We start from the raw sequence: 22,890 nt of genomic DNA, 5'->3' as shown, positions 1-22,890 counted from the left end.
GTGTGTGTGTGTGTGTGTGTGTGTGTGTGTGGAGGGGTTTGGAGAGCGGGGGGACAGGGAGGAAAGAAGCACGGCATCTTCTGTTTGCATCTTTCCGATACCAGTCCCTATCCCTAGTTATAACTTTTCATGCCAGGCATCAAGATAGAACTCCTTTGAAAACTAGCAAAATACACCACTAAGGTGTGCTCAGTTTTCCGAGCAAAGCTTCAGCCCCCTGCATGGAAGGCAGAACCACCATGTCTGGTTCCTCATTAACCAGAGCTCATTATCACGGCCCCCCTGCTTTCACCATCATCTGACTGATGCCAGAAAGTTTTGATTTACAAGCTGGAGGGTCAGAGAAAAGAGCCTTGAAAAGGTTTCTTTTCTTTTTAATGAGCATATTTAGGTTGTTATGAGTCAAGTTCAAAATTCAAGTCACATATGAACAATTTTTATAGGAGAAGGAGTAACCTGATGTTCAAATTCATTTGCCTCCCATTTTGAAGTAATTCATCTTTAAAATTTCTGTGAAAATTCTACAGTTGCCCAGAAAATGGCACCAACCATCTGTAAGTAAAAACAAAAGCTCTCTATAGTATATATCACAGGTTCAAAGCACTTTGGCATCGGCAGATTGAACACGTTGTTAAAAGAATTTAACTGCAAGAAGAGCTACCATAATTACATAGCAGCTGGTCTAATGTTGACAAAACAACTTTTAAAGGCTTTCAGAAGCCTTAAAGGCTAATCAATTAAAAAGGCATGAATAGTAATGTGCATCCTCTCCTTAACACTGTGAGCTGCATCTCCCACAAATTCAGTGAGGTTTTCATTTTGGAACAATCATTTCTTATGTCCTACAATTAAGCCGAACACGTGAATAAATTCTAAGTTGTGTCTAGGTGAGACCATTATACTTAAAATAAAATAACTCCATAAAACTCAATTATAAACATTGAACTTAATGAGCATTTCCATACCAGCAAAGTTATTATCAAAATGCCAACAGCATGCCAGAATTTGTGCTTACTTTACCAAGAGCAGGCAGAGGAAGTGTTTTAGATTGTCGTCTACACTGGCCAAGGATACGCTGGAGGCATGAAGAATAAATGAACGGATGAATGGATGCATGTTGGGACGAGTCTGTACTCAGCATCCAAAGAACACTGACTTAATCCCTTTGGGATCAGCCGAGGGGTCATGTTGGAAGGCCTCCTCTGAAAGGACCAGCCAGTTTCCTTGAAGGTCCAGCTGGAAGTCCATCTCTCACGGGCACCTTCCACACGCTTCCCACAAGGCTTGTTTCTTTACCAAATCCCTCACCTTCAGAGAATTAGAAAGGATTTTATATATCACGGGATCCAATCCTTTTTAGGACCCAGCTAACTTTTCCTATAGAAGGCCAGATAGTAAATAATTCAGGCTTTGTGAGCCACAGAATGCCACCACACCACTCACCTCTACCATTGTAGCATGAAAGCAGCCTGCATGAGATTTACACAAATGGGCATGGCCAGGTTCTGATAAAACTATTTACAAGGGAAAGCAGGAAGCCAGACTTGGCCCACGGTCGGTAATTATCTGACCCCTACTCTACCAACGTGAGTTGCCTTGTTCCCATTCGGGGTCCAGGGAGCCTCTTTCGGAACACCTCCAGGGAAGAAGGTCAATCCCCTCAAAGCGGCCTCTCCCACCTTCTGAAGCTTTCCCTTCTATCGACTGCAATGAATCTGTCCGCAACCTGCGGGCACTGTCACATCTGTGCACCCTGTCCTCTCCTAAATCATTCTCCCGCCCCAGTGTGCTCTGCACAGGTAGGCCTTCAAAAATCCTTTCTATAATTAAAGAAAATACCACCAGCGTTGCCTTCTGGAGCCCCAGAGAGTAAGCCGAATACCTCTTCCACCAGACAGCCCTTCATGTATTTGAAGACAACTGTGGGATATGGCATTTTCTGTCTGCGCCGCTCATTTGAGATCTATCTCACAGTGCATTTGATTGTTAGTTTTCTTCCTCCATGTACACACTTTTTTCCTCCTCATTTAGATGGCAAGTGAAGCATAGTCCTGGCACACAAGCTCCATTTAGTTTTACGAGACAGAGTGGCAGGACGACCACAGAAATATCAATCAACACATCTTTTTAAACGCCTTTCTCCACAATGGGGACCTCTTCCACTACGGGAGGTGGACAGCTCACCACAGCCGCTGGAAGGCTGCGAGTATGTCAAACGTCTTCAGATGTAAAAACTGATCTTTGAGAGGCAAAAGGCCTCCTTTTTCTGTCTTCTACCCCCCACCGGGATCCTGGAGTAAAATTTTAACGTGGCAGACTGCGGAACACCAACGTTCCAGCTGAGAATTCTGAGGCCGAGTCCGTTGTCCGTGCTGGTTGCACAGCTTCCTGAGGCCCCATCTTAGTCATGTTCATATCCTGTGCTATTTACCTCTCTCCTTAACAACCACTGCCCCAGAGCAACATGCCCACTGTTGGTATTTATGTGAAGGCACACTGTAGGACTTCAATAATGCACTCTCAAGTGCAAAAAGATTAATAAAAATCTTGAGTGCTCCTTTTAAATGAGCAATCGTCCTCAGGGTAAGAAATTGGGTCCCTCACAGAAGTTTTCAAGGCACTGGTAAAATGAGTTTCTCACCATGTTACCTCTAACTTCTACTCCCCAGGCTAATTCTCTTTCACAATCGGTAGTAAAATATTCAAATACGCTGTGTTTTAATATCTTAGTGAGAAAAGAGTCTTTAAAACCATTACAAATACTTCATCGCATTTAATGTCACTTTACCTTTTTATGTTCCTTCTCCCCACTCTTGGGAAGGACAGGAAGGACACATCTCACAAAGTCCTGTACTATATGCACTCTTTAGCAGTGACCCCAGGTGCAGAATCCCTGCGTGAAAGAAAGACCTGTTTATGGACACTCATAGAGGGGTAGAGACACCCCAGCAAGGGGAGCCTGGGCACCTCCCATTCCATCCTCCAGAAAGCCCAGGACAAACCATCAACTCTACTGTATTGGACAGTGGACGTTAGACACTTGTGGCCACCTAAATTTGAGTTAAATACAATTTAAAATATAGCTCCTTAACCGCATTAGCCACATTTCAAGTACTCAGTAGCCATATGTTGGCCAGTGCAGATGTAGAACATTTGTCACCACAGAAGAGACTAGAAAGTTCTACTAGACAGTGCTAGTGGGCCCAGTGGGCCTCTCAGTGATGGCCACTCTCCAGCCAACACCCGTGGGGCTTGACCAATAAGCTGTCAAAGCCAACTGGAGCTGCACTCTGTACTTTCTTAAAGCCCAAAGAAAAAAATAGGGTATGGAAATGTCATATCTGGTTATGCCAGACAATTAATACCACACTGGTTTAAAGGTATTCTTTAAATAAAGTGAAAAAAAAAAAAGAAAGAAATCCATAATTTGCTCTTATCTCAGGGAGTTCTGCCAAAGTCCCCAGCCTTTGCAACTCCATGAGAAACTTTTATACAGAATAAAAAAGCTGGATTCTCATCTGGATTCTAGTAAAAAGTAGGGGGAGAAGGAACAAGAGGCACAATTTCTCTGTTTTTCTGAACTCAGCATCCTTTGTATTATTTTATGAAGTTCATCTATGCTTTAATCATCATTTTGCATGAAAAAAAGAATGGGGCTTTTTGCCTTTATAAAGTAGGACTCCCAAGTTCTAAAGAAAGCATTAAAATACTTCTGTGCCTTAGATTTATCATCAGGAAGTAAAGTTGTTCAATAATCTGCATCTAGATAGCACAGCATATAATTGTTTTTTTCAGATTACTAGAATCACCACCTCTCTAAAATCTAAGAACAAGAGAAAGTTGCTAATAAATTTTAAATTTCCCACATAGTTACTTTGGAGAATGTAAAATTATGAGAGTAACTAAATTCAAATTTCAGACTGCTTTCTGAAACATGAGATGACCCCCTGATAGTCTATAAAGTCTGTGGAACATCTGTTTTGATAACATATGTACTTAAAATTCCCCACATGTCAGTTTCAAGTTACTACAAAATATAAGGCGGCACCAGCTGCAAGGATAAGGAGGAAAAGCTGTTAGCAAAGTGCCAGGAAATGTTCAAGATTTTAATGGGACCAAGTCTCTTTACCATTTGCATATTATCATCCTAGGAAACAGACCAAACAAGAGACTAGAAATCCTACCTCTTCCACTTGTGAGAAAATTCCACCATGATCTTGCTATATTTTCCTTTACTACCTTCCTAGTAAGGAACTATGGTATGTTTAATTCTGGTAACTTTTTTTTTTTAATTGAAGCATAATTGACACACAATGTTACCTTAGTTTCAGGTATACAACACAATGTTTATACACACAAAGTTTATAGGTTACGCTATGCTCACCACAAGTGCAGTTACCATCTATTATCACATGACGCTGTTACTGTCATATTTCATCCCCATGACTTATTCATTCCATAACTGGAAGTCTGTACCTTCCATTCTCCTTCTCCCATTTTGCCCATCTTCCCAGCCCTCTTCCCTCTTGCAACCATCAGTTGTTCTATGTATTTATGGGTCTGTTTTTGCTTTGTTTCGGTTTTTAGATTATACACTTATAAGTGAAATCATATGGTATTTGTCTTTCTTTGTCTGACTTATTTCACTGTGCATAATACCATTTAGGTCCATCCATCTCCTCGCAAATGGCAATATCTCATTATTTTTATGGCTGAGTAATATTCCATTATATATATATATGTGTGTAATATATTATATATATTACACATATATATTACAATATATACACATATATTATATATGTATATGTGTATATATATGTGTATATACACATATATATATGTGTGTATATATATGTGTATATATATATAATATATACACATATATATAATATATACACATATAATATATATATATTACACATATATATTATAATATATACACATATATACATATGTGTATATATTATAATATAATCTATTATATAATGTAATATATATAACATATATCATATATTCTTTATATATTCATCTATTGATGGACACTTGGGCTGCCTTCACCTTAGCTATTGTAAATAATGCTACAATAAACAGAGGGGTGCTTATATCTTTTCACATTACTATTTTCATTTTCTTTAGGTGAATATTCAGTGGAATTACCAAATCATGTGATATTTCTATTTTTTATTTTGGGGGGAACCTGGACACTGTTTCCCACAGCGTTGGCACCAATTTACATTCCCACAAACAGTGCATGAGGGTTCTTTTTCCTCCACATCCTCATCAACATTTGTTGTCTTTTTGATAATAGCCATTGTGACTGGTGTGAGATAATACCTCATGGTGGTTTTGATTTGATATTTCTGGTATCTTCAGCCAAAATGCTCTCCCCTCATTATTTCTACCCCTCCAAATAGTACCCATCTGTAGGGACCAGTTTAATTTTCACACTTTCCATGAAAGTGACTTCATCTCTTCTAGCCTGCAAATTCCTACTTCTTCTGTACCTACAGCAAATAATAAAGGGTCATACAACTGCAACTTAATTGTCCTCCTTCTGCTCTGACACCCTGATCTAATCTCCTCATGTTTGTGGATCTGCTCCCATTTCATGGCTTTTACAGACATTGTGAAGCTCTCAAAGTTACCTCTCCCCAGAACTCATATCCATATCCCACCCACCCATCTACTTCATATCTCCACTAGAAAGCCTAACAAGTATCTCAAGTGTAAGATGTCCAAAGCTTATCTGATCCTTTTCCAAATCTGCTCTTCCTCAGTCTTCCCATCTCAGTAAATGATAGCCCTACCCTTCCAGTTTATCAGCCATCTTTGACTCTGCTCTCTCACGTGTGCCCTGTATCCTGTCCTCAGCAAATCCTACCTCCTGCACACTCTTTCCAGATAGATGAAGCATGCCCCTTTTCACCACCTCCACTGCAACCACATGGATATAAGCCAACATCATCTGGATTATTCCAACCTTGTCCCCCCTTCTTTTATTCATTCTAATTGTAGCCAGTGGTCTTCTGAATCATACAATTAATCAGGTCATTCTTTAGTGCAAATTCTTCCAATGTCTTAATTTACTCAGTAAGGAAAGAGAAAGGAAGGAAGGAAGGAAGGAAGGAAGGAAGGAAGAAGGAAGGAAGGAAGGAAGGAAGAAGGGAGAAAGAAGAAACGGAAGAAGGAAGACCTTTACAATAACCTCTAAAGCCCTGAATTATGGATGGCCTATCTCTTATGTTTTTGAGCTTTCACTACTCTCTCTCTCTCTGGCTTACTTCACTCCTAGCACCAGTCTTCTTGCTGTTTTGAGAGTGAGGCATGATGCTACTGCAGGACCTTTGTGTTTCTGTCTGGAAGTCTCTTTCTGCAGCAGCCCCCAAGGCCCTTTCCCTTACCCGGCCCAGCTGTTCAGGTGTTCATGAGACCTACACCATGAGGTCTCCTATGACCACCATGTTTAAAGTTGCCAACTGCCAATTGCTTCCTGTCCACCTCAGACATTCCCTCTTCCCCTCTTTGGTTTCTCCAAAGCACTTAGGACCATCTAACATACTGCATATTTTCTTATTTATGACTCCCTGATAGAACGTAACCTTTATGAGGACAGGGATTTACATGAGCCTTACTCAGTGCTTTATCAGAGACTTTTGCCTGTTTCAATCACTTCTGTGTTTCCACCTTCAACTATGATCGGCACAAGGCGATTCTCAAATATTTAAAGACAAAGACAGAGAGAAAGTCAGTTCCAAGCTCCATGAGGACAGTTTTCCATGTCTACCCTTCTTTTTTATATCCCTGGCTAGCACCCAGAAAAAAAGTACTTGTTGCCTAATTATTGCTATGTTTACATTGGCAAATGTAAAATATTAGGTCACTCAAACGGCTGGACATGTTAAATGTACACAGTGGTGATGCAATATTAAAAGAAGTAACTATTTTTAAAAGATTTCAAAGCTATTTAAACTTAAGCTCATAATCTCTATTCAAGTATGAGCAATCCTCACAATCACCAAGAAGAGACAGATTCTTAAGCGCTGCTAAAGAAAGATACAAATACCTGCCCAAAAAAGAGAGGAAAGGAAGCCTCGATACTATCTATCATTTACTGGGTGAATTACAGCAAATAAAACTTCAATGCCAAGCCCCAAAACAAGTCGTTTGGGGATTTTGACCACTAGGTTGGTTATTAAAATGGACAGGTGCTTTTAATAAATCAACAACGCTTTGCCAAGCAGTGATAATGATGATGGCCTAGACAAACTGCTATGAAACACTGGGGTAATGCAATAGAGAAAGGAAGAGCCCTTCCCCCCACCCCATCTACAAAGAGAAGGGTGTACATCCGTCATCTCCCAAACAGATAGTCTTTAAACAAGGGAGACTTACTAGTCAATACGTCTAAGAAATGGCTCAACCTTTCTACACACGCAGAGCGTTGCCTATAAAACATCAACAGTCAACTACAGACCAAATACACACTAGATTCTTTTTCACATAAGATAATTTGAAGACTATGCAGAAAGCTTTATGGAAATCCTTCATCCATAAAATGATTGAGCGTCCCAAAAGGGGAATGCCATAACATGCCAAAACAAATCCTACCTAGTTTTTTGTGGCACTTTGGTTCAGGCCCATACAGAGCATCTCTTTCCCACGTGAAAGGACCCACGTCTCTTCCAAAGTTCACTGAGCTGCTGCAGCACAGAAACAACTGCGGGGATACATCTCTTCTGCTTTATAAATTCTGTACAAAAAATTCTAAGTAGAGTTATTTTATCTGTGGATACTTTTTTTTTTTAAAAAAGGAAAATAAACATTAAACACTAGCATCATATTTGCGGGTTAAAATATCCACCTTTGATTGTTAAGAAAAATAGTGTTGTATGTCAGGTCATGAGTCCACGATGGCTTGGAAGTGGTGATGATTATAGGAAGCACCATTCATTAACTAATCTGTTCATTTATTCAGGAAACACTGACTGAGTAGGGAGAGCCTCTGCTCATCAAATACCTACCGAGTATCTATCCACTTTGTGCCAGGCCTTGCGGTGAGTGATGAACTAAGGCACCGCACATATGTTTAAGGGTACAGGAAAGATGGCCTCTAAAAGATGAAGCTGAATTCAAAAACTGGAGCACAGTGTGCTCTGGAATCCTCATCAAGACAATTCAACGTGAGGAAGGAACCACAAGACCTCCCAATTGAGCCAATGCTATAATATGTCTCTTGTCACTTGGAAAAAGAAATGCTTAGCAATTGTCCACCAAATATCAAAATTCAATTTAGAGTTAAAAAACACAATTAAATGGGGGTGAAAAAATATAATTAAATGGGGGCGCCTGGATGACTCAGTTGGTTAAGGGTCCGATTTCGGCTCATGGTTCATGAGTTCGAGCCCCGTGTCGGGCTGTGGGCTGACAGCTCAGAGCCTGGATCCTGCTTCGGATTCTGTGTCTCCCTCTCTCTCTCTGTCCCTCCCCTGCTCATGCTCTATCTCTCTCTCTCTCAAAAACAGATAAACATGAATATATATATATATATATATAATATATACAATTAAATGTATGCAACTAATTCCAATTTTTTAAACAAGCATAACTAAATAGGAATATTGATGTTTTATTAGATACATGCTTGAATTCGAATAACAGAACATTTGACAAAGGCTCTTAAGAATTTAGAATGGTGGAAAACAGATAACTAAAACTTAGAAACAGACATACAAATTTAATTTAACAGTAAAGTGAAATTGGTATCAGATTTTGGCTTTTGTATCCTAACATTACCTAATAAATTATTTCTTTAAAAACATGAAAAGAGCCAAACTCATAGGCCACTATAAGTTGTTGGCTGTAGATTGTCTTGTAGATTACCTACTACAGAGATCCAGAATAGCCTAACTTCAGAGAATTCACAAAGTGCAAGGATTACAATATGAAAAACAGCCAGGGTGAATCTTTACTTTTCCTTTGAACCCAAGAGATTACAGATGGCCACCCTGTATTCCTCCACCCCTTACAACCTCTGCAAGCGGAACTATTTCAGTAGGAAAAAGCAAAATCCAGACCCAACCATACTATCCCCCTGGACATCTATAAGGGCTTCCACTCTCTCCTGACACACTACGGCTTTTACCAGCTCCTCATCAAGCAAAGGGTGAATCTGGCAGGAGCCAAATAAAAAAAAAAGCCAAGACTGGTATTGGGGGCCAAGGTGAGATAAACCTCTTCTGTAATCCTGAAGATGAAGGGAAGAACTGTTCACATTTTGTATACATTCAATATTTGTCTTTTCATCTTGATGTTTCAGCTCTGTGATTAATTGCGCCGCTTGGCTCAGAATGCCTCTGTCAGAATAAAATCTGGGTCTTTTGCAAATTGTTCTTTTCTGAAATGTTATCCCCTCTATTAGCATAAATGTTTCAGTGTTTTGTTAGGGGTGTGGGGGGCAGTGGGTGTGCTTGGCAAAGTTGTTATTCGTGTTTTGACTGCCTGTGAATTTATGCAGTCTAAAATTTAAACCTTGCAGGTTTGGACTCTCTCAGCATGCTATTCTCTTAAAGTAGATGCAGGGATTTTCTAACAGAGTACATTTTTGATCAATAGGTTTATACACAACACACAAACTCTTCTAGATGAGAGGCAAGGGGCTAGCTAGAAAAGAAACAGAAGAGAGACAAACTACTGAATTGTAGATTCACAGAATTTAAAACCCAGAAGAAACTCAGACATCAGCTAATCCAATATTTTGTGTTGTACAGAACACTACACTGACCATCAGGATGCACCTTCAAAGGGGGTGCTATTTTCAAGCAGTTTTGGGCTTCACTGAGTAGTACACCTCCTTTCAGATATTTAGAGTGACTATTCAGTTACCAAAAGTCCTGCAATGTAAAAAAAAAAATACATATATATTATTTAACCCACTGTTTCCCAAACATATTGAACCATCATCCCCGGTTTCTGCCTTTAACATTCCACAGAACTGGTGTTTCTTCTTGCAGATCCTGTCCTAGAAGTGCTGATCTCATCATACAATGATTTTCCAGATGAAGAAACGGACATTCAAAATTAACTCATTTGGCCAAAAACCTGGAATTAGTTAGTGGTTGGTAATTCAGAAAATAGCATGACTGGAGTTTGGATAAATAAGCAGAGATCCCAACCTTTCCTTTCCACCCATACCTCACTACAAAATAGTTGCCTCTCCTGAGTCCCTGCCTCACTCTCCTCAGACTCCTACATTCCCTCAACTTCTATCTATCTACTTGACCAATGAGCACCTCTTAACTGGCTCAGATTCATTCATTAGTAAGTGCATCCTTTCCCCATGGGAAGCCTTTTAACAATGACTTACCAGGCAGTGGCTTTAATGGAGGCCATGGCAGGAATAGGACAGATAATTTAAGGCAATAGAGCTTTGTGTTTCTCAACTTTATATATGTTTATTGTAGGGATTTCCCGGGAAGGTCTGGAATCTGACAGGATAGGGAAAGTTTTCTCAAACTGATCATAAAGTAGATGATCCTCTCCTTAACTGTTAAGTCCTCTGGTTCCATCTTCTCTGCACTCTTTTCCATTTTCCACATCCAACCTTATTCAGTACACGGTTTCTCTTGGAGAGATGGGAAACCCTCATGCAATGTCAGAGTGGGCCAGAAGCCACAGGAAAGGAGTTTACCCACTTGCCTGCAACGCCCTTCAGGTGCTACATAGCACTCTGCATTTCCTTATTTTGTTTAGCCTAACTGGAAACTACCTCTCCTGCAAAGGTCTTTCCTAGATAGTTCCCAAGCCTAGAAAACAGTACCCCTACACAAGGTATCTTTCTTTGAAATGCTATTCCACTATAGCTATGTATTGTCCTTCATTTAGAAAGTTGAGCCTCTAAATAGCTTTGGTGGGAAAATATCTTTTGCATCATGTTGATCATCACTCGCCAGGCTTAGCTATACCAAAGAACAACACTGGCAACAGTGGAAGATGAACCCTGAGTTGTTTCTCAGAACTGGGTGGAGTGGATGTTGATTCTGCCATTATCTCACCTGGTGCTTCTTAAAACAACACTTTCAATCAGCTGGCTGTGATTCCAATCTATGACAATGGAACAGGAAGAACATTGGCCATTAGAGATTAAATCTTGCCTTGTCTCAGTCTCCGTTTAAAAAGTGCCAGTCCTCACTATGTATGTTCCTCTCTTCTATGAGAAGGGGGCCATATGGGAGATGGCTCATGAAAGAGTTTTTCAACAGCATAGAAAGATTTTGTATATCTTCACCTATATATAGCAAGTCTGATATATTGTCCTCTATTTTATTCTACCAGAATAAGGATCAAACACACTGAACACATGCTACATACATAGTTAGGCAGCCACCATGTGACCTAGAGAAAAGCAATACTATTGAGGTAGTAAGAAATTACATATGAATAATAAATCTGGGTCACAGGAAGAAGAATGATTATTTTCTTCCTTCAACTTTTCTGTTGTTTTTGTTTAACAGAAATTATCAATGCACCTTAAAAAGCATAGTTCAGCTTAGTGTGGAAGTGTGAAGCACGCCAGTTTTTATTTCCACCGGTGAAGATGGCATACCTCACTTCCCCAAGTCCTAGGTCATGGTAACTAATGACTTACAGTCTGTTCTGTATAAACCTCAATACTAGAGGGTATTTCTAGAAAACAAAAGCAGGGAAGTGTCTCTGAAGAGAACAGTCAGTTTATGGGATTTGCTCTTCATGGACATCCAGAGATTAAATTAGGTGGTACTTGTTATAAACAACTAAAACTATCCTTTCCATCTAAACCAATCTTTCAGGGCACCTGGGTGGCTCAGTTGGTTATGCATCTGACTTCAGTTCAGGTCATGATCTCGTGGTTCGCGAGTTCAAGCCCCACATTGGGCTCTGTCCCTCAGACAGCTCAGAGCCTGAGGCCTGCTTTGGGTTCTGGGTCTCCCTCTCTCTGCCCCTCCCCTGCTCGCACTCTGTCAATCTTCCTCTCTCTCAAAAATAAATAAACATTAAAAATAAATAAATTAAGATAAATAAACTGATCTTTTGTGCTGCTCCCATCATGATCTCCACAGCTTTTTCTCTATGAAAGTGCTAATTCTATTCAACATATTTATTGAGGTATTACTCTATACAAGACACTAGGCTCACACTAGCATTCAAGAAAAATAAGACATTATGTAAATAATAAACTAAATGTGAGAAACACGTCAGTAAAAAAAAAAATACAAGCCTAAATAAAAGACTAAAATTTTTTTTTTCAACCTTTATTTTTTTTTTTTTCAACGTTTATTTATTTTTGGGACAGAGAGAGACAGACCATGAACGGGGGAGGGGCAGAGAGAGAGGGAGACACAGAATCGGAAACAGGCTCCAGGCTCTGAGCCATCAGCCCAGAGCCCGACGCGGGGCTCGAACTCACGGACCGCGAGATCGTGACCTGGCTGAAGTCGGATGCTTAACCGACTGCGCCACCCAGGCGGCCCAAAGACTAACATTTTTACTGATGGGAGGAGAATCAGGAGAAAATGTTTCTGGGGGGAGGTTGCACTTTAACAAGGCCTCGAAAGATAAAAAGGATTGTCCATTGGGAAGTAATGGATGTAAGGACACTCCTGACCAAGGATGTGTCTGACCAAGAGTCAGAACTGCTGCAAAAGTTTTTGGGAATTCACTCAGTTGAGTGATTAGGAATATGAATTAAAAGAATTTCATAAAAGAAATTCTTCTATGAAGTTATACATAAAAGAAAACCATGTACTTCTAATACCCGTCCTTTGATCTTCTATGGAAAGATACTACATAAGTGCAGAATATTACTTCTATTAAAGTCAGTATTTTTAAGTGGTAATATTTTTAGAACACTTGAAAGTGGGGTTTTTTCCTCTTCAAGATAGAAATATTGTAAGAAATTAAATGTATTCTGCATGAATAATCAAGTCAAAGAACAGTGAAGATCTACAGAGCGAGAAAAGAACAAATTCCAGGGAGATGCGCTAGATCTTTTAAATTATTTATTATAGACCTCATGCTCTTAGAAGCCAAGAACTCTGTTTCATTTAGTTTGGTCTAAATACCAACATTTTGCCACTTTCAGTTGTTCAAAACTATTTTATTAGGTCAGCATTAATGAGTAGTTTTAAATGTCAAAAAATACATATTGGTGCCTACTCATCTCGGAGCTTAAAGTTTAATTGGTGCAGCCCCTTGGTTTTATAGTTGAAGCAAATGAAGGCCAGACGGTGGGTGACTAACTTGCTAAAGGTCACCCCGCTAGTTCACAGCAACCAGTTAAACTGGAAGAGACTAAATAACTTGCCCAAGGTCACAGAGTTGGCAATGGGTGGGCAGAATTACAACACAGGAGAACTTGGCCTCTAACCTTTACACTGCACTGCACCTCTGCCAGTGGAAAATTAGCATAATCCTGCACAAGTAGGTAGGGTCCTGTAGATGAAAAGCCATACAAACAAAAAGTAGAGAGTAATAAATGCTATTATTATAAGTGCAAGTAAGTGTATACATTATCTAAATTGCTTTAATGGCATAAAGGAACCAGTATTTCTAGATGTCTTGATGGAAACTTAAATAATATGTACATTTTCTAACTTATTATACAATTCAGTACTGAAAAGGGAAAAATGGGATGAGAATAATGCAATCCTTATTTCTCCTGCTTCTTGCACGTAACATTAAGGAATATATTTCTGAAAATGTTCACCCAAAATCCTGCCACCCAAACACAATAACCATATTGTTAATCATTTAGGATGCTTAAAGAGACTTGCTTTGATAATTCAGATAACAATCTTCATTTTCTTTTTCATGGCAGAGACAGTAGGACAATCCTGGGTTTAAGAACTCTTACATCTATGGCCTCTGACAGATCTATCAGAAGACGAAGATTCCATAGCCAGTACTTCTGTGTCCCCTAATAACCTATTATGTAGTAATCACTCACACACACACCTATATGTTTCTTAAATCTACTTTTGATTTTAGCCTGCATGCCCCCTTGGCAAGACAGAGAGTGAGGATGGGCAGGTGAAAGGGCAGGGCAGGGACAGCAATTTTAAATATTTAATATATTTATATATTATATTAATATATATATATATATAAATTTAAATATATAAATATTATAAAGTCCTTGGGCTTATTACTTTCTGCCCCAAATCCCTTGCTTTCAAATGCCAACACATGTTTTCTAGTTCTAATTTTCCACTTTCATGAGAAATGACCAAAGTACGCTCTATGTGTAAATGTGTGCATGAGAATCTGACTTCCAGTATCCATCTAGCCCTTCTTCTGTAGCAACCTGAGAAGGGTAAAAAAGTCAACGAAGTTACTAGTTATGGTAACTAGTCACCAGTTATAACTGTGACCTCTAATTGGCAGACTGAGTGAAAACTAGAATAACCTGATGCAGAAATGATACTTGCAGTATCCCTGACCACGGCGATTCTGGAAACTGGTTACATCCTTTATGGAATCCTGGGAGCTTTGTCTATACAGTTGTTACAAGAAGATGCCAGCTCCAGGGGGCATGGGGCCTCTAGGCCAAGATGGCTCCCACGCCTGTCCAATGTGACCCTCATCTCCTCATACCTGAGCTGTGCTCCCTGGGCAGCTGCAAGGGCTCCCACAAAGGAATGCCTGATGGCAAGTCATGGTTCCTGTCCTATGGTCTTCTGGTTACACTGGTGGTGCCATGGGTGACCAGTGGTAGTCCTGCAGTCAGATTAGTTGAATCTTTTATTTTTTTTTTAGTTTTTTGTTAACATTTATTCACTTTTGAGAGACAGAGTGTGAGTGGGGGAGGCGCAGAGAGAGAGGGAGACACAGAATCCGAAGGAGTCTCCAGGCTCTGAGCTGTCAGCACAGAGCCAAGTGTGGGGTTCGAACTCACGGACCGTGAGATCATGACCTGAGCCGAAGTCGGACGCTCCAGCGACTGAGCCACCCAGGTGCCCCAGATTAGTTGAATCTAAGGAGATATTCTAGTAGACATTACAGTAACTTCATAATATATAGACAAGGGTCTTATCCCTTGGGGCTTTTTCTTTCCTGGAAGAGTTGTTCTCTTTATATTCTGTCATCAGATACTAGCTACCTTCCGCAAGTACTCATTCACAATCCTGGACACTGATTTGATCATTTGAGTGTTCATATCTGGTTCCTTCATATCTATCTTTCTTGAGGAATGACAATAAGAGTTGCATGCAGTGACATATATACCAGATTTTATATAATAACAAGATACAATAATCTGTTCTTCCACTAAGATTCTGACAAACCGGGTATATTATTATCTTAACAACAGCAACTTATCAAGCTGATGTTGGCATAGAATATACATCGACTCCCAGGTTTCTTCTAGGGATCTAGTATTAGGTTCAATTATGAATATTTAATAGTTTGTGGCATAGATTTTTCTCTTGCAAAGATTATAGCTTACCAGAAAGGGGCAGAGCACACTGGGATCATACACCCTGGGGTCCAAATTGAGGAAGGAAGATGGTGATCCCAAGTCTACGCCTGACAGAAAGGTAAAATCTAGAGCCAATGAAAGAAACAAAACCCTAGTCCAAAAACACAGGAACAAAATGAAATGAGATGGAATCAAGGGGTAGGATTTGGATCAAAAGTTGAGAATAAGCCAGAGGATCCTAGATAACCAACCCAGACCATTTCTGTGGCCCAGGGGTTGTGTAGTACAAGGAGTGTCAGGATGACTTATAGATCATATAAGGTCATATGACCTGAATGAATCACATGACCTCAAAGAACAAAGTGGGCCTTAGGATCTCTTCTTATTTACAATTTCTGTGAGTCTATTGGAGTTTTCATCCATTTCATTCAATTCAAACATTGAACGTGTTTATTGGGAGACTGCCATGTGCCAGGCCAACTGTGGAGTCCAAAGGGAAAGAAACAGACTTGGTCCCTGTCCTCCTGGGGCTTACAGTCTACAAAGGAGTCAGCAACGCTTCTGATAGGTTCGTTCTTCATATCCTGATAGTTATGGCAAAAATGGAATGAATCTCTTTCAAGTTCACAGTTCTCACTCCCTAAAGGAGAGCACCAGTGCTCTTCAGCCACACTTTTTCCTAATAGTAAATACAAGGAAGTTATTTACACACACTGTATATACAGATAATTCGGGGCAAAATTTGCAAGTACAGATTTCCGAAGAAACAGATATGATCATCAAACAAGCCTTTCTTACAGTAAAACAGTATGAAATCTGAGGTTATAACACTACATTATATTTTCAGAGCACTTTTTCTCATAAGAGCAATGCATGTTCATTGTAGAAAATTTGGAAAACAATGGGGTAAAAGAAGACAATAAAAACATTTGCAATCCCATACTACCCAGAGATAGTCACTGTTAATGTGGTAATGCATTACTTTCTATCCAGATAGATGAACAAATACGTAGCAAGGATGTATATAAACTTACTCAACAACACATTTTCAAAAAATGGTGTCACACTAGTACAGAGTTTTATATACCCCCCCCCTTCTCTTAATATTGACTTTAACTTGGTAGATACACTTTTCTTTAGACGGCTGAGAGAATATTATCTGGCTCTGTTGACTACTGATGGGAATAGAATTTAAAACCATCTCCTATAAATGTGCTTGGGATTGCTTTCCCCAAGTACACTTATCTTCAATCTTCCATTTTGCCTTTAATCTTCTATTATTTTTCTTCCCACTTAGGTTGTCTTTTACGTTATTCCTATGGTTCAACTTTATCAGCTTGATTTTTACTTACTCATAAGAACTACATGCCATCTGTGAACATTTATAAAAGTTTAAATAAAATCATCCCCAAACTACTTCCTGGAAGAGCCCATTTGTCCATGCAGAGAAGTGTCTATTTATCTTCACTCTGTTTCTTATTTCTTGGCCAGACAAAAAAGGTCATGAATTGGGAGGGAACTGGGATTTGAAATCTAGCTAGGCTTTTTCAAAGTTTAAAAATATTACATTTTCTGTAACACTGTAGCCACATACTTCCTCCTTTAATTTGAATACAATCCTCCCCCTTTCTACAAAATATGTTGTATTTGATATAATCTGTGTTAGCTTCGAATACTGATCTCCAATTGTCCATGAGGACACAGATCTGGTTCAAGGGCTCCAGGGTCCTCCCTGAAACCCTCCTCCTGACAGAAACCCTAGGGATACCAGCCAATGCCCCAGAGAGCTGTCACTTACACAACGGAGTTTCTCCATCACACTCGGGTAATGGCCACCTGGTCTTAGTGATTTATCTGTGTCTAGTCTGTTGATTAGGTCTGGAATATCCTGAGCACTTATTTTCTCTATTTCCTGCAATGTGATTATTGCTTGAGAAAGCCTGGGTGTAAGAATATTACTCAGCAAAAGGTGAAGCAAAGAATTCATTTCCACTATGTTCTCTTTTTATCTCTGAGTATATGTTTGGTACAATGTAAGCCAACTGCTTCTACAATTCTCATTTCACAGTATTTAAGAGTCTTTGGCTATTGTTTTAGGAATCTATTGCAAGGATTTTTTTTTTTCAAGTTCATTTTGGCTATCTCATTTTTGTGTGCCTGGGATCTGTCACCCTTTGTGAGTTCAATTCAATAATCTGACCCGTCAAAAAATTCTTTCTCATTATATATATCTAAATAAGAATTATTTTTTCTTTATTTTTTTCCTATGTATTCAATGTTTCAAATAGCTTGAATACAAGACCTTTATTTTCCTTACCGTAAGTTCCCATAAGGAAATCCATATACTTACTCCCCACTTTCTAATGGCTAATTTAATTTTTAAGTATTTATTTCCATTTTTTCTTCTTCCATGTCTGCACTGAATTATCTTTAGAGAACTGATTATATTTGACATCTTTCTTTGGAGTTCTCTCTCTCTCATTATAATATCAAATTGAATTGAATTGAAATATATATATTCATCATTATGTGTTCCAATATGCACTACATCTCCTAGGTACTCAGTGAACATTTCCAGAGTGAACGTATGATACCAATAGCTAACAATCATGGGGCATTTCCTGGGTGTCATATTCCACACTAAGCATTTTACACATATCAAGTCATTAATTCTCAGGCACTAGACTGTAAACATAATTGCCAAGGAGTCTGTCCATGTATCCCTAGCATCTGGAGCAGTGCTGGCACTTAGTAGGTGCTCACTAAATATTGCCACATGAATACACTGAAAAGCTGCAGGAGGTAAGCATCATTGTTATTCATGCTCTACACATAAGAAAACTTATGTATTTTCTTATGTGTCTCTCCAAAGCACACAGAGGTTCAATCACTTTCTGAAGTCCTACCACAATTAGTATATGTGAAGCCGGGACTTGATTCCAAAGCCAACATACTTAACTAGGAATTATTACTAGTCAACTCATTACCTACCTACATTAATGCAAACAAAATTAATTCTATTTATCTTAAGAAATATTATGCAATGTCACAAATAAACATTGTGTGCAATAATTTTCCAAGAAAAGATTTGCAAATGATGGGGTATTAATAAATAATCAGAGAGGCAGTAGATATCTGTATGCTCCTTAATGCTAACTGTGCAAGTAAAAACAGGATTTCTCTCTAATCAATATCTTCTGTTGCATGTGTACACTTGTTAATGACGATTTCAGGACTTTTTGATAAATGGGTATTTGTTGTTGTTTTTTTCCTGAGTGATTCTGGGTTTATATAAGTAATCTGTTTTGTCAATTCTTTTTAACATAAGAATGGCACTAATGAAATAATCGTTTATTAGTACCTCCTTGTAATTGTCTATAGAGCTTATGAGTAGTTCCTGCTTATAAAGGGGGAGACTTACATATTTCTGTCACTGTTACAAGCATCTCTGTCACTACCAGCCCTTAATTTTCCTGAAACCCTATCATTAGGACATCATTCTTTAGGGTTTTGTTTACTTGTATATTTAATAACTCATTAACAAAAATAATATACCCCTTTGAAAAAGGACAGTTCCTTAAAAATATTATTAGCTTTCTCCTTAAATCCTCATCACCCTACATCGTAGTGGGAGTTAAATGATATTTAGCAGAAGGCAAAGCTTTTTGGGAATGGTACATAATGGTCCCGAAGCCACAGGTTGAATAGTAAAAAGAAGTGCAGAAATTGAAAGTAGGAAAACACTGAACATATAGTCTACACGAAGGAAGGACGGGAGGGAGAGAGCAAAGGAGGTAAAAAAAAAAAAAAAAAAAAAAAAAGAAAAGAAAAAGAAAAAGAAAAAACTTGGCTCGAACTCTACTAATTCACCTTGGGAAAAAAATCATAATCTCCAAGAGCCTTATGTATCCCCCCTGTAAAACTGGGGGTGACAAAAATGTGACTCCCTCACAGACACTTTAATAGGACATCACAGTGTGCCATGTAAACTGTATAGCATGATGCGATACACAAGATTTTTTTTTACTTGACATTATTTGCCTGTAATCAGCCCCATTCTGTAATATAAACATTCATTTTAAAAACATTGTCAACAGCTTTAAAATATAGGCCCATGAATCCTATCTCCCTTTTTTGCTCTAGAAGCATTTCTGATGTTGTTAACCCAAAGAACCATTCACAATTTTTAACAGGCTTTGTGTACCTACAAGCTCAGAAAGCTTACTGTGTGCTCTGAGGACTAGAGTTCTGTAAAACCTCTGTTTAAACAGGACCTGTTTTTAAGTCCTGTTTCAGTCTGGTGCCTTTGGTCAAGGTGGAAACTAAAATTGAAAACAGATAGATGTTTTACATTTAAATGGGTTTGACATAAATGTGCATTAAGCCATTTCATGGACGATTGCACAAATATCTTTCACAAACTTGGTACACGTGAGCACATATACAGTAACCATTAATGTCTTCCAGAGAAATAAGGTGCAGATCCAAAATTTTAAGCAGCTATCTTGAGTCCTCTCACTCGAGAGAAAATGTAATGGCTTTAAGGGAATTGCTCTAATAATATCATGGCATCTGCAATGGCTGGCCAGAGCAGAGCAGAACAGAGTATATGTCACCATAGTTCAATTTAACAAGAAATAAGCTTCTCCCTGGAGAATCTAAACTCCCTAGTCTCCCACAAAGAAAATTGAATTTTGGAGGTCACACTTTGGGTAGGTTACCAGAGGGAGAAGCTTAACATTCTTTTTGTGATATGCTCTGGGAGGTCAATGCTATTCCACCACCAAATCGCTACCAAAGATCTGCTCCCGCCTCAACCCCCCTCCCAAAATTATACAAGCCCTTGTAGTTCCCTAGGAAATGGCAAATGATTGTGGCACTTAAGATGCCTGAGACCACGCCGGATGTCATCATATTGAAACACCAAGTTTTGTAAGGCGAAGTGATGAGAGGGGTGGATACTGGGGGCAGGGTGTGGGGAGGGGAGGAGAGCTAGTGAGACTGTGGTGTGGGGCAGAACGAGTCAGACAGACCCACAGAGAGAGCGCTTTAGGCTAAAATTCACTGTTTAGCCAAATGTAAATCAACCGAACTGCTGTTACCAGAGAGAAAAACACATCGCCAAGTCAAGCCCAGGCGAAGCCCGGGCTCCGTGGGTGGACGGCCCCCTCGCCCAGTCGCCCGGGTGGGTGGTCGGAGGGCCTGGCGAATTCCCGCAATGGCTGGAGGCGCCCCAGCTTACTGCATCCTGGGCAGTGGCCCTGGGTGGGCGCAGCCAGGCCATGGACCCCCCCACCCCCACCCCCTGCAGCAACATGTGGGGCGCTGCCACTCCGCCGCCCAGGAACTCCCTCCGGCTGGAGTTCCTGGTGGACGCACACTTGGCCCAGAGAAGGTGCTGAATTACTCCTGGGAGAGATTCCTCCAGCGTTGAACTTGGCAGCTCCTGACATTTCCATCCCACCCTCTGTGAGCCAGCGCTACACACACGAGCACACACGCCCCTCTAGACCTGCGCGCAGTGCTGGCTGCCCACTCGGGGACAGAACACAGAAGCGGGATGCAGAGGCGAGCTCCCCAGCTCCCTCGGCCTCGGGAAGGGGGCTGGGTGTCCTAGCACCGGGTAGTTCCAGGGACTAAGCCCACTCCCTGGTTGGCCCAGAACCCGCAGTAGTTAGAGCCGCTGGCACCAACCCAGGCTCCTTTTGTGTTCTCCCGGGAAGCCCGCCTCTACTCACCCGGGCTGCGCGCGGATTCCGGCCGCCAGCGGCAGCCCGCTGCCCCATCCCACGAACACTGCGGCGCCCCCAGAGTGTGCAATGCGGAGCCCCGCCAGCGCGCGGCCGGAGCCGGGGAGTGCGGGGAGGGAGCGAGGGAGGGAGGGAGGAGGAAGGAGAGAGAACGCGGCGGGGAGGGGCGGGGGTCGGCGGGGGGCGCGCGCGCCACTCCCACTCGCGCCGGGCACTCGCCTTCGCCTGCAGCCCTGGCCGGCCAGCCCTGCCTCGCGGGCCGCGGGACCAATCAGCGCGCGCGGGGGGAGCCGAGCCCTCCACGGGGCGCGCTCATTGGCCCGGCGCGCTCGACCCAACTCCGGGAGAGTCGGCCTGAGAGCCAAGTCTGCAAACTCCAGCCCGCAGGAGCAGACCGCCCGGCGCAGGTGGGGCGCCCCGCTCCGCGCTCTGGCGGGCAGGGGGAGTCGCCGAGTTCTACCGACTGAACGCAGAGGATTTGAGACGTGCCCTTGAAGCGCCTTCCCAGTGAGCGTTCCAAACAACCTGAGCGTTGCTCAGGTTGCACCGATTTCTTCCTGTGAGCGACCCCCTGCGCGGCTCGCCTCGCCTCACCCTCACCCTGGCTAGCAGTTGAGTGATGGAAAGCCTGGCAGTGTGAAATGGCCCCAGCCAAAACTTACTCCTGGCCACCCTCGCGAAAGCCGCAGCACCTAAGAGCTGAAAAGCAAGTCGCGCTCTGGTTGAGGGCAGACCTAGACCGCTTGACGTTTGCAATAGAAAACAATACTGCGGGGTGTAGGATGGAGCGGTGGGAGAGAGAGCCTGGGAGGCAGGTCTTCGTGAGAAAGTGGGAATCTAGTTGTGAGTTTTGGTAGGCAAAATTCTCCCACCCTCTGACAAACCCCCCTCCCAGGTAAAGCTATCCCCCCCCACCCCGACCCCCTGCCAATCTCTCGGAGGTATTGATTTTTCTCTTCCTTGTTGTAAATCAGGTTTCACTCTCCTGAACTTTTCAATCCAAAGCCTCAAAGTGGAAAGAGAGCACGACCTTACCCTCCTCCCCTCTTAGCAAGGCTGGGGCTGGCGGGTGGGGGTGGGGGTTGAGAGAAGGTCCCAGGAAGGCCCCCCACTTCTGCCCAGAGTACCTGGTCTGCAAGACTATCTTCGCTGTAGGACCCGCTCCAGGGGCCACATTTGCCCATCTATGAGGCCCCTCTTCTCCGTGGACTTTCTATTTTTCAAGCTTCTTTTCAGGTGGGCCTGCTCTGAATCCTCCTGCTTCTGCTCTTCCCATAATCTACTCCCCCTCAACATATCGGAGCCCAGTATCTTTCTTAAAAAACTTCCATCCCTTTCCTTCTATTTGTAAGGGATTTGGATAAGATATTTTTGATTAAAGCTCCTGGACCTCAGAAAATTTTTCTCTTACTTAGTGTATGTGCACAGGTTTACACAAGCTCAGGATTCCGGTGGGCAAAAATAATTAGCACTCCTTTAGAACCTCTGCACACACCAGGTGATCACTGCCGTGCTGTCTTCCTGCAGGGCTCAGCACGTTGAATGAGCTGAACACGAATTAATCAAACTGAAACTGGAAATGTCTCTCAGCAAGTAGGCAGGTTACCTCTGCAAGTTAGTATCTGGTACTTACAAGAGCGCTTGTGTGTGTGTGTGTGTGTGTGTGTGTGTGTGTGTGTGTGTGTG

At 41.3% G+C, this 22,890-nt stretch overlaps 1 protein-coding gene across 4 annotated transcripts in view; it reads right to left on the bottom strand.

Annotated features, from left to right (window-relative positions):
* LYPD6 (LY6/PLAUR domain containing 6) overlaps positions 1-21,329 on the bottom strand; it is a 124,867-nt gene extending 103,538 nt beyond the window's left edge. For 3 of the 4 annotated variants that reach the window (XM_040475017.1, XM_040475015.1, XM_040475016.1), the window contains exon 1: positions 21,193-21,321. The gene's annotated coding sequence lies outside the window, so the exon portion shown is untranslated. Of the gene's footprint in view, positions 1-21,192 lie in introns of all 4 variants that reach the window. The other variant, XM_040475020.1, reaches the window with a different exon arrangement.
* Positions 21,330-22,890: the final 1,561 nt, after the last annotated feature.

This window comes from Herpailurus yagouaroundi, unplaced genomic scaffold, assembly GCF_014898765.1.
Source record: "Herpailurus yagouaroundi ecotype Mexico unplaced genomic scaffold, PumYag 140, whole genome shotgun sequence".
Taxonomy (NCBI): Eukaryota; Metazoa; Chordata; class Mammalia; order Carnivora; family Felidae; genus Herpailurus; species Herpailurus yagouaroundi.
This window is presented reverse-complemented; position numbering and strand designations above follow the sequence as displayed.